Below are 13,255 nucleotides of genomic sequence, written 5' to 3' on the forward strand. Positions count from 1 at the left end.
CTTCGAGAGGCTATAAGACTTTAGGAAAAACCTCACTTCTTTCTACTCCTTCGTGCTATGACTTGAATCCAATTGGTATCTGGGTGATACAAATTGATATATTTTCTCCATCACTCTATGGTCCGAACTAGAGCAATCAGAAAAATGTAAAGAATTATTTTAATGTAATTTGATTATATATGAATTCCATCTTAACATGTTATAAAAAGTTACATGTCTATCTTAACGTGATTGATAGTGTGAAATATCTACACATCATCCGTGCACAAGATTTAAAATGAATTAATGTAACAAATAAGTAGATGTCTTTTCGAAGGATATATAATTAATTTTGAAATACTTACTTTGTGAATAATTAGTTGATTCAGTATGTATGACCTAATAATAATTGGAGTTTAACAAATAGTTATTGGAATAATGTACTAAATAACATTTGAGGCAACTGAAGGTGGAAAGAAGAAAGAATATGAAGCCAAGATTTTGCTGAAGAAATGGGAGGACTTCAAGAAAGTCGTAGGATTCAAGCTTGTTGGTGATGATAGTACAAAGCCTAGGGCATTATAATGACTTACTCTTTTTTTATTTTTTTCGTTAATTTCATATTTAAATCCTGAATTCACTACAGTATCTAATATATAATTCTTTCATTTGTACCAACATCATATACGATCTATTTTCCAGAATACTCATTTGGAGTTTGTAGAAAATTTGAATGTTAAAGAGCAAGTTGTTGATGGAATGATGTACTATATAACACTTGCGGCAACTGATGCTAGAAAGAAGAAAATATACGAAGCTAAGATTTGGGTGAAGGAATGGGAGGACTTCAAGAAAGTTGTAGAATTCAAGCAAGTTAGTGAAGATAATGCAAAGTCTGGGGGCATTATGAGTGTTCCATTCCCAAACAGCCCCGAGTTCCAAGATCTTGCTCGTTTTGCTATTCAAGATTATAATAAGAAAGAGGTTAATTCAAATGGCTTACTCCTCTTTTATTTTTCGTTAATTTCACATTCAAACTTATGATATTCAAATTCTGAATTCGCTACAGTTTCTAATAATTCTTTCATTTGAACGAATGCCAACAATCTACTTTTCAGAATGCTCATTTAGAGTTTGTAGAAAATTTGAATGTTAAGGAGCAAGTTGTTACTGGAATGATGTACTATATAACACTTGCGGCAATTAATGTTGGAAAGAAGAAAATATATGAGGCTAAGATTTGGGTGAAAGAATGGGAGGACTTCAAGAAAGTCGTATAATTCAAGCTTGTTGGCGATGATAGTGCAAAACTTGGGGGCATTGTCAATGTTTCATTTCCAAACAACCCCGAGTTTCAAGATCTTGCTCGTTTTGTTGTGCAGGATTATAATAAGACACAGGTCAATTATAATGAATTACTCCTCTTTTATTTTTTTTGTTAATTTACCATTAAAATCTATAATATTCAAATCTTGAATCTATTTTAGTATCTAACAATTCTTTTATTTGAATGAACGTCCTATACAATCTACTTTTCAGAATGCTAATTTAGAGTTTGTAGAAAATTTGAATGTGAAAGAACAACTTGATTCTGTAACACTTGTGGCAACTGATGTTGGAAATAAGAAAGAATATGAAGCTAAAATTTGGGTGAAGGAATGTGAGGACTTCAAGAAAGTCATAGACTTCAAGCTTGTTAGTGATAATAGTGCAAAAATTGGAGGCATTATCAATGTTCCATTACCAAACAACCCTGAGTTTCAAGATCTTGCTCATTTTGCTGTTCAGAAATATAATAAGAACCAGGTTATTTACAATGACTTATTCATCTTCTATTTTTTTCTAGCTAACTTTACATTCAAACCTAAAATATTCAAATCCCGAATCCATTACAGTATTTAATAATTCTTTTATTTGAACGAATGTCATATACAAACTTTTTTTTTTAGAATGCTCATTTGAAGTTTGTAGAAATTTTGAATGTGAAAGAACAACTTGTTTCTGGAATGATGTACTATATAACACTGGCAGCAACTGATGTTGGGAATAAGAAAGAATATGAAGCCAAGATTTGGGTGAAGGAATGGGAGGACTTCAAGAAAGTTATAGACTTCAAGCTTGTTGGTGATGATAGTGCAAAGCCTGGGGGCATTATCAATATTCCATTCCCAAACAGCCCCAAATTCCAAGATCTTGCTTGTTTTGTTGTTCAATATTATAATAAGAAAGAGGTTAATTAAAATGACTTACTCCTTTTTAATTTTTTCATTAGTTTCACATTCAAATTCTAAAACTATTGTAGTATCTAATAATTCTTTCGTTTGAACGAACGTCATATACATTTTTCAGAAAGCTCAATTGGAGTTTGTAGAAGTTTTGAATGTTAAGGAACAAGTTGTTGCTGGAATGATATACTATATAACACTTGCGGCAACTGATGATGCTGGAAAGAAGAAAATATATGAAGCTAAAATTTGGGTGAAGGAATGGGAGGACTTCAAGAAAGTCATAGAATTCAAGCTTCTTATTGGTGATGATGTCCCAATACTCGGAGGCATTATCAATGTTCAAGGCATAAACAACCTTGTGTTCCAAGATCTTGCTCGTTTTGCTATTCAGGATCATAACAAGAAAGAGGTTAATTATAATAACTTACTCATTTTTAATTTATTTTTTTGTTAATTTTACATTCAAACTTATAATATTCAAATCCTGAATCTTCTGCAGTATCTAATAACTCTTTCATTTGAATGAACTTCATATACAATCTATGTTTCAGAAGTCTCATTTTGGAGTTTGTAGAAGTTTTGAATCTAAAGGAACAAGTTGTTGCGGGAATGATGTACTATATAACACTTGCGACAACTGATGCTGGAAAGAAGAAAATATATGAAGCTAAGATTTGGGTGAAAGAATGGGAGGACTTCAAGAAAGTTGTAGAATTCAAGTTTGTTGGTGATGATAGTGCAAAACCTGGGGGCATTATCATTGTTCCATTTCCAAACAACTCCGAGTTCCTAGATCTTGCTCGTTTTGTTGTTCAAGATTATAATAAGAAAGAGGTTAATTCAAATGATTTATTCCTCTGTTATTATTTTTATGTTAGTTTCGCATTCAAACCTATAATATTCAAATCCTGAATTTACTACAGTATCTAATAATTCTTTCATTTGAACGAATGTCGTATATTCTATTTTTCAGAATGCTCATTTGGAGTTTGTAGAAGTTTTGAATGTGAAAGAACAAGTTGTTGCTGGAATGATGTGCTATATAACTCTTGTAGCAACTGATGCTGGATATAAGAAAATATACGAGACCAAGATTTGGGTGAAGGAATGGGAGAATTTCAAGGAAGTTCAGGAATTCTAGCAAATTGTTTATGCCACAAAGTGAAATGAAACTATTCTTATGTTGGTGTGAAATAAAGTCAGTTGTTTGGTATGAAGTTACTGTTATGCTTGTGTGGAATAAAGCCAGTTGTTTGGCATGAAATTACTATTATGTTTGTGAAAAATAAAGTCAAATCTATGTATCTGGAAATATTTGAATGTCTTGTTGTAAGCGTATTTGAATAATTTAAAGTTTGTAAGATTAATAAATGTGTGTTTATGTGATGGTAAATATTGATTGAATTGTCATGCATTGATTAACAGTAAATGAATTAAAGGATAGTTTTATCGTTAAACATTTTAATAACGTTATTGATAATACGTACCTATACATTCTTTCTCACGTGAAATAATACTCCCTTTAGGTATGTTATACGAACTTTTGTATTAAGAAAGTGTATCAAATGTATTATTATTTTAGTCTTTATACTAACGAAACTGTATACTATGTTTGAATATTGTAAAATGAACTGTGTTTTTCATATATTTGGGGACGAAAAGTATAGTTGTTTACATATTTAATCTTTAATAATTTAATTAACTGAGTAAGTTAGGATTAATGGACCACATATGTTACGGACTTACGGCCAATAAATATTAAATATGAATAAGTCCAAATATTGGATTTATTCGACCACATACGAAGGACCATGCTATTTTCTTATCAATTATCTATCACGTTTTTCACCCCTTTTTAGGGATGTCAATAAGACGGAGCGGAATGGGTTTAAGGCTATGTGAAGCAGGGTGCATTTAAAATTGTGCGGCAGAGAGGAATGCGGGGCGGATTAAAGTGAATTTTCTAAAAATTAATGCGGGGCAGGGTAGGTTGCAGATCTATGCGATTTTATGTGTGTTCAAACTTAATTTTAATTTTTTACATGTTATAATGTATAAGAGTGATAGAATGATCTACTAAGATAATTTTTTTAAAAGTTACTAAAATATTCAAGATAGTAAATGAAAATGGTTCAATCAAAACTAATTCAATTTCTTACATACTTTTCAATTGGGCTCTAAAAAATAAAAATCTAAGTCGTTATCTATTTAATTAATACAACTTAATGAAAAAATGAATTTTATTTTATGAATTTTACTTTTAATATCAAAATTAACTAGAAAAGAAAAATATTTTTAAAATTATACGGGGCGGGGCGGGACATGTTGAAGATGAAAAAAATTATTATGCGAGGCGAATTAAATTTTTTATGAATTAAGCTTAATCCACTCTGCCCCGCCCTGCACCGTCCGATTGTCATCCCTACTTCTTTTATATGGATATGGACAACCATTATAATTTTATTTATTTTGTCTTATATCTTATATTTTGTCTTATATCTTAATAACAATCTATATTTATATTATATTAAAAAGGAAGAATCCTTGAACAAAAATTTAAATTATTACAATGTCCTTCTCAATAATCTTAATAATATTTTAATAAAAATATTAAATAAATATACCAAGTTTATTTGAAAAGACGCGATCCTTCCGAATAATTAGGGTCATTAGGTCATGATTTTTTCCAGAGTTCAATTCCAAAAATCATGTTTTATCATAAAAATTTTGAGAACAAACTTCAAGTTGAATCTTAAAATTTTCAAGATTTCGAAAAATATCAAAAAGTTATTTTATTTTTACACTCCAAATTTTACTCACAAAAATTTACAAAAGAAAACAAAAATTACCTAATTAAAATACTATGAGTTTTTAGTCAAACGCCCTTTTACCATGTTTAATTTTTAAAAATAAGAAAACAGTTATTGCAATTTTTTATTAGTGATCAACACATTTTTCATCCCTCTTTTAGGGGGTATGAATAATACTAATAGTAATATTTATATTCACTATTTATTGGTTCCATTATCTGTGTGGGGCAGGGATGACTCTTAGATCTAAAATTATTGATTAACAAAAGTTAAATTACTAAAGAAAAAAACTAAATAATCTTAATAATATTTTTTATAAAAGTAATAATTTTTTCTCACCATTCCACAGTGTGCACAGTGTAATTCATCCCATTGATATTCATTTACAAGATGATATTTATTTACACAATATAAATAATACATATTGTTATTTGTTGTCCTTTTATTTTTCTCTATTTGTTATTCAATTATTTAATGGCCTTTGCGTATTGTAGAAAATGTAAATGACATTATAATAAACCATACAAATATTGTTCTTATAAATTAAATTTCGCAACTTCATATGAAAGCTATCATATTATCTAATATTTCTGGAATGATTTCAATAATATCATGAGTTTAGTACTAAAAACTTTAAAATAGAATCTATCAAAAACTAACATGAATATTGTTTTTATAAATTAAATTTGGCCACTTCATATGAAAGCTATCATATTAGTATTTAATATTTCTTGCATGATTTAAAAAATATTGTGAATTTAGTAGCAAAAATTTTAAAATAGAATCCATCACATTCAAATGTTAAATTCACTTCGGACATAAACTAACATGAATACATTAATTGTCTCATTTATTTGCTTAAACACATAGATGCAAGGAAAATAACATTATACCAACATGGGTTGTGGTGTGGTGGAAGTGTTTCACCTTTAACTAGACGTTCTCGGGTTCGAGCCCTGGAGATGGAGAAAATGTAGTTGGGAGCGTCACCCCAAATGGATCATGCAGTGCGCGATTCAAATTTAATCGGAACTCCAATGTGGACTCCGAACACCGGGTGAGAAAAAAAATAACATTATGTTTTCACTTTTTTACCTTTCCCAACCTATACCACCTCTACCCCAAAAAAATTGTTTAGGTTAAATATTTCAAATTTAAGAAAAAATCATTTTTTACGCACCCCACCCAAGCCACACCCTCCATCAATTTTTTTCTTAAAAAAAATGTTTTTCAAAAATATTTCAAATTTAAATAAAAATCATTTATACGCCACTCGCGTCAAATTTTTCTTTATTAATTTTTCGTTTTTGAAAGATAATTCAAATTTTAAAATTTCATTGTTTATGCCACCGGTTCAAAAATAATTTTCCTAAAGAGTATTTTCTAGTCTCAAGTCAAAAATAAAAGATATTTTATGGAAAATATTTTTTCATTCACCAATCAAACATACAGAAAAAAAACTTTCAAAAAATATTTTCTACTCACCAACCAAACATGAGAAAATAAATTTAAAATCCACACATTTTTCAAGAAAACATTCTCCTCCCTACCAAACACACCTTAAATGATTACAAAATTTGAGTCTTTATTGTATTTGTTTTTTTTTGTTATTTGGAAGCCAAAATCCAAATCCATCAAATCAAAATATTTATAACGTGCTAGATTTAGATTTTCTTCCCACCCCCCCCCCCTCCTCCCCTCCCCCTTAACTTTTTTCTCTATAAAAATCAGCTATAATAAAAAAAATATATGCATTAACTTTATGTATGAGTAATATTTTATGTATTAGTAATATCTCTATAAAAATATATATATTTAGCTACAGTTAATTATTATAGTTAATTAATTGACACTAAAAATTAGTTTTTTTTTATGTAACTTATCTTTATTTCGAAATGTTCTTTTAGATTTGTTTTTCTTATCAATTCATGGGTGCTTTTTGTAATTAAGTGAAGGAACAAGTAGTAGTTGTTGGGAGTTGGGACCATGTACTATAATTTGTATTTATTATCAATTTATTAGTACGTTTTTACGGCCCCTCTTTGTTGGGGCGGAGAGAGCGGGGGGGTGGATGGCTAGAGGTACGAACCAATTATGTACCTAATATATTACATTTTCCTAAAATATTAATTATGTACCTAATATATTTCCTAAAGAGTATTTTCTAGTCTCAAGTCAAAAATAAAAGATATGTTATGGAAAATATTTTTTCATTCACCAATCAAACATACAGAAAAAAAAAAAATTCAAGAAATATTTTCTACTCACCAACCAAACATGAGAAAATAAATTTAAAATCCACACATTTTTCAAGAAAACATTTTCCTTCCTACCAAACACACCTTAAATGATTACAAAATTTGAGTCTTTATTGTATTTGTTTTTTTTTTGTTATTTGGAAGCCAAAATCCAAATCCATCAAATCAAAATATTTCTAACTAGCTAGATTTTCTTCCCCCCCCCCCCCCCCCCCCCTTCCTCCTTTTTTCTCTATAAAAATCAGCTATAATAAAAATAATATATGCATTAACTTTATGTATGAGTAATATTTCATGTATTAGTAATATCTCTATAAAAATATATATATTTAGCTACAGTTAATTATTATAGTTAATTAATTGACACTAAAAATTAGTTTTTTTTATGTAACTTATCTTTATTTCGAAATGTTCTTTAGATTTGTTTTTCTCATCAATTCATGGGTGTTTTTTGTAATTAAGTGAAGGAACAAGTAGTAGTTGTTGGGAGTTGGGACCATGTACTATAATTTGTATTTATCATAACAATTTATTAGTACGTTTTACGGCCCCTATTTGTTGGGGCCGGGAGGAGGGGATGGATGGCTAGAGGTACGAACCAATTATGTACACATGTATCGATAAATATCAATGTAAATAAATATATAAAAGAATTACCAACATTATGTTAGAGTTTCAAGAGCTAGCTTCGTGCTTCGGTTAATGTATATGATTTCTTCATTTTTAATCAATAATTTAAAATCTAAGCCTCCCAAAAAATAATTTGATAGGAAATATTTTTTCATTTAATTCAGGATCAATAAACATTGATTATGAATAAGTCTAATTATTGGATTTAATGAGCCACATGTGAAAGGACCAGAAATGCCCCATGAGAAATTGACATAAATATAAAATATTTATTTTACATAAATTGGTGAAAAAGTATAACCTAAAATTGTTTGGTAAAATATGGCCTAAAAAAAACTTAGGCACAAAGTACCCGGATAAAACAATGCCTCAATTTTAAGGGTTGATTTTTTTACCAATCGACACTAATTAATTAATTTAATTAGCATATTGATTCTAATTAGCCAACTAAAAAGCTATTTTTACTTTTGAGGAATGAAATATATATTTCTTAATTAACCCATTAAGGAAAGGCTAGAACCATTTTAAAATGAAGAATTTTGTTTCCTTAATTAATTCATTAAAAAAGTTGCAATTATTTTTAAGGCATGAAAAAAATACTTTTAATCCTCAATTAATGTGCACTAATTATCAAATGTATGTAGACGTGTATTATACATTATATTATTGTAGATTGTGATATATTTTTGCTTAGTATATACATAACTATAGATTTGATTGTATATTCAGTTAAAATATATTTGATCAAGTATATATTTGCACTATAACGTATACAAAATTTATTTTTTGTTTGTATATTCAGTAATCAGTTACAATGACCTAAACTTAGTATTAGGCGCCCAATATATGCGTATATATACATTTAGTATGATCTGAACTTTAATGTCTATTGCAAATAAGCATGTATTCATTTGAATATATGTGATTAAGTATACATTAAATTAAGTATATATTCGCACTATAATATATACATTGCTTGTATTTTGTTTTTATACATTATTAGTATATATTAGCATATTTTGCAGCTATTGATGTGTATAGATATATTTACTATAATATTTTAATACATAAAATCAAATTTGTACACATACTATCACCTGTGTATACATAATAGCTATTGAGTATACATTCGATTTGAAGACGTATACATTAGACTATTATAGAGTCTTGCATCAATGTATACAAATTCATGTTTCACATTAAATAAGAATCAAACATTATTTCGATTTGAATATCGAAGTGAGTTTGCATGTTTTGAAATCGATGTTGCATGTAGAAAATCTTAAAAATCAAAATTATTATCCACAAGTAACTATAATTGACGATTTTCAAACTCATCATTGTTTTTTCATTTCCTCCAAGGATTTTACACCATCGTTACAATCTTCGTCACTTTCTATATACATATTTTCTCTTTTGAGAATTAACTACTCTTACTCAGAGAAATATAATAGAAAGCAGAAAAAATTGTAAAAAATCTTGTATCCAGCTACACGATAAGGAATGTAAAATCCTTATTTTAAAAAAATAAAATCGCAGACACTCAATATTAAAAAGTTTGATGTGATTTAAGTTACTTAATTGTGAAAAGTTATTGTTGCAACTGATCACAGATGGAATATTTTAGGGAAGAAGATATTCTATCCTAAAACTTAAAAGAGAGAAAAAAAAAAGGAAAAAAGAGAAGAAAAACTAGGAGTTGAAAACTACTGTGATTTTTTTTAGATTACTCCCTCTGTCCTATATTAATGGATTATTTTCGTTTTTACACGCATATAAAGAAATCATAAATAAGAAGATAATTTTACTAATTCACATTTTAAAAAGCTTTTTAAGAATTTTACAAACAAATGTGAACACTTTAAAAAGGAATTAATTGCAAAGTAAGAGAAAATGGTCAAATGCCCCCTTAAGGTATGACTAGATTTTCAACTATACACTTATTTTTCACGGGAGTCCTATCACCCTCCTAAACTGTTTAAAACTAAAATTATTACCACCCTAAATGCCTACATGACAAAGTGAGTATATTGCCTTCTCTTTGAGAGAGCGAAGATAAAAAATTAAATATTAAATTTCACTTTAAATATTTTTTCATAAATATATGCATCTTAAATTTTTTACTTATTTGTTTCTACTTCTAATTTGCTTTCTTCTCCATAGCAACTTAGTAGTGCATCAATGGTAGTCATCAAATTACATCACCTCTCACCATCTTGAAATCACCGTCATTATTATATTAATCAATACACCACAAATCTTAAAGAATAATTCTATCCCTATTCTCCTCAATCAGGAACTATGGACCCAAAATCTTTCAAATCAAAACAAATTTAAGCTTAATACAGTGACACCCAATTGGTTTTTTCTTCGATTAAACTTTCAATACAAGGAAAATTCTTGATCCTATATTCAATACCCAAAAGACCTACGAAAATTTTTGTATGCGCTTGCAAGTTTTGGGATTTGATTTCTCTCCGGTTCAAAGCTAGTTTCGTCAATGTCGGTTTAAAGAATTTTCTTTAAGTTTCAGACAATCAATTCAATGGATAAATTTTATTCCAGCTTCAGATAATACTCCTCAATTGATTTTGCAACTTGTAATTTTCTTGCAAATCTGAAAAAATGTAGTTCATGCTCTTCATCTTCTTTGTATAATTACTACAAAATTTGATACAAAACCACCGTAAATCTTCTCCAAATTGCCTCAAATTTTAGATATATGCTTCTCTCAATATTTCAATTCTTTTGACATATTACCCATTCAAAACGGAGCTCATTCGTGGTAAGTCGAAATTAGAACTCAAGCTTATAAACTAACTTTAATGGTGATTTCAAGTTGTGCTTCAAAGTTTCAACCTTTAGCTTCGATTTTCAGCCATATAGAATTCTTTGAACCATCGACGAACTCAATTTCTCCTAATTTAAGATATAGATTCACAAAATTCATATATATGCTCGTCAATTTTCTTGGGGTATCAACATTCTTTAGATCCAAAAATTGCAGCTATATATAAACTCAATTAACCTAGTGTTTTCAGCTTCAAACAATTAGCAATCAACATTATAATAAAAAAAGTTTCAATATATGAAGATCAAAGACACACATCTACAAATTTCAACATTTTGACCTTGAGAATAGTTTTTAAAATAATAAATTAAAAAGAGAAAAAATAAAAGAAAAAGTTATAAGTAAAATTTTCACATGTCAAACGCTTGCATATCACCTGCCAATATAAAGGGAAAATGTATAAGTACCCCCAGCATGTGCCTGAAATCCTAGAGACACACCTAAAACTATACTAAGGTCCTATTATCCCCCCCCCCCCCCCCCCACCAAACTTATAAATAATTTTCTACACATTTTCGATCTACGTGACATTATCAACCAGATAGCTTGAAAGTATTGTTCAACACGCGCTGCACCCCACTTTTTTAACTTTCTAAAAAGACAAGCTATTAGTTCAAAAAAAAGCTTTGACACTTCCCAAAATTTCATCTTCCTTTTTGAAGTTTAACTTTACCAAAAGGAACAAAGGAAAGAACAATTATCTTCAAAAATGCGATTTCAGAAATTCAATTTTCAGAAATATAAACTCATAATCGATTTTCTATGTTAGATTTTGGTAATTAGTATTCGATTTCAGTCGTGCATGTGTGAGTCGATTTTAGTCGTGCATCTGTGGGTCGATTTCATTCTTTTTAGTCATCAAAATCGTGGTTGAGTTCAAAGATTAGTTTTTTATTGATTTTATTTTGTTTTTTTTTACTGTTATACTTATATTTTTATGATATGTTGTTAAATATAGGTTTCGATCTTTGAGTGAAATGTAACTTCATGCTTATTTTTTAGGGTTTATGTTATGAATTAACTTGAAGAATAATGGAGGTTTGTTTTTTTTCAAAAGATGAAGAACACTGATAAAGAAGAAGACATTTGAATTCATGAGGGTTTTTTTTTCAACTTTATTTTAACACGTGGCCAATTTTTATTGGTCAGTGTAGTCTAAAAATAAGACCCACGCGCCTAACATATGTGAAGTCACGGACTCAGCCACGTAGGTCGGAAAGGGTCTCTGGGATTTCGGGCAGAGGGGGTACTTATTCATTTTCCCCAATATAAATGTGATTGTGAATTTTTAAGGGGATAAACAATTCAATTCTAAACAGTTTAGTGGGGTGATAGGACCCCCCGTGAAGAATAAGTGTGTAGTTGAGAATTTGATCATAGCTTAGGAGGGCATTTGACATATCCTTTTTTTTGTTTTTAATTTACATGATATATTTTTTTCGAGATTCAAGCTTTTTAGTTTTGACATGTATTTAAATAAGGAATTTTTAATATTTTAAAACTATGTAAGAAATATTACTCTATAAGTTACTATAGTTAGTGATTTAAAAAAAGGAAAAATGCATAAGTACCCCCCAGCCTATACCCGAAATCCCAGAGACACACCTAACCTTTATTAAGGTCCTATTACCCCCCCCCCCCCCGAACTTATTTTATATGTAATATTCTACCCCTTTTTGGCCTACGTGGCACTATCAGGTGGGCCCAGCACAAGTTGACATTTTTTTCAAGGATAGTGCCACGTAGGCCGAAAAGGGGTAGAATATTATAGATAAATTAAGTTCGGGGGGGGGGGGGGGTAATAGGACCTTAGTAAAGGTTAGGTGTGTCTCTGGGATTTCGGGTATAGGCTGGGGGGTACTTATGCATTTTCCCTTTTCCTGTTTTTTAAATCACTAACTATAGTAACTTATAGAGTAATATTTCTTACATAGTTTTAAAATATTAAAAATTCCTTATTTAAATACATGTCAAAACTAAAAAGTTTGAATCTCGAAAAAAATATATCATGTAAATTAAAACAAAAAAAAGGATATGTTATTAAAGTTGATGGTAATTTGACCTGAGAATTATAAAATTTCAGCACAAAGGGACTATGTTTCTTGCATAATCTATTCGTTTGGTTGAGGCTAATGTTTCCGCATTTGCTTCTACAAAGAATTTGTATTTATTAACAATTTATTACTACGTTGTACCGCCCCTCTTTAGGGGGGATGGCGAGAGGTACGGACCAATTATGTACCTGATATCTATGTTATTTCTTAATTAACCCATTAAAAAATGGCTAGAACCACTTTAAAATGAATAATTTTTTTCCTTAATTAATTCATTAAAAAAGTTGCAATTACTTTTAAGGCATGAAAAAAAAATACTTTTAATCCTCAATTACTGTGTACTAATTATCAATGTATGTAGACGTGTATTATACATTATATTATTGTAGATTATGATATATTTTTGCTTAGTATATGCATAACTATAGATTTGTTCGTATATTCA

General features: G+C 29.2%; 1 pseudogene; it reads left to right on the forward strand.

Annotated features, from left to right (window-relative positions):
• The first annotated feature begins 402 nt into the window (after positions 1 to 402).
• On the forward strand, positions 403 to 3,348 carry LOC125807658 (multicystatin-like; annotated as a pseudogene).
• Positions 3,349 to 13,255: the final 9,907 nt, after the last annotated feature.

The sequence above is a fragment of the Solanum verrucosum genome, unplaced genomic scaffold, assembly GCF_900185275.1.
Source record: "Solanum verrucosum unplaced genomic scaffold, falcon-dt-bn FXZP01000183.1, whole genome shotgun sequence".
NCBI classification, from domain to species: domain Eukaryota; kingdom Viridiplantae; phylum Streptophyta; class Magnoliopsida; order Solanales; family Solanaceae; genus Solanum; species Solanum verrucosum.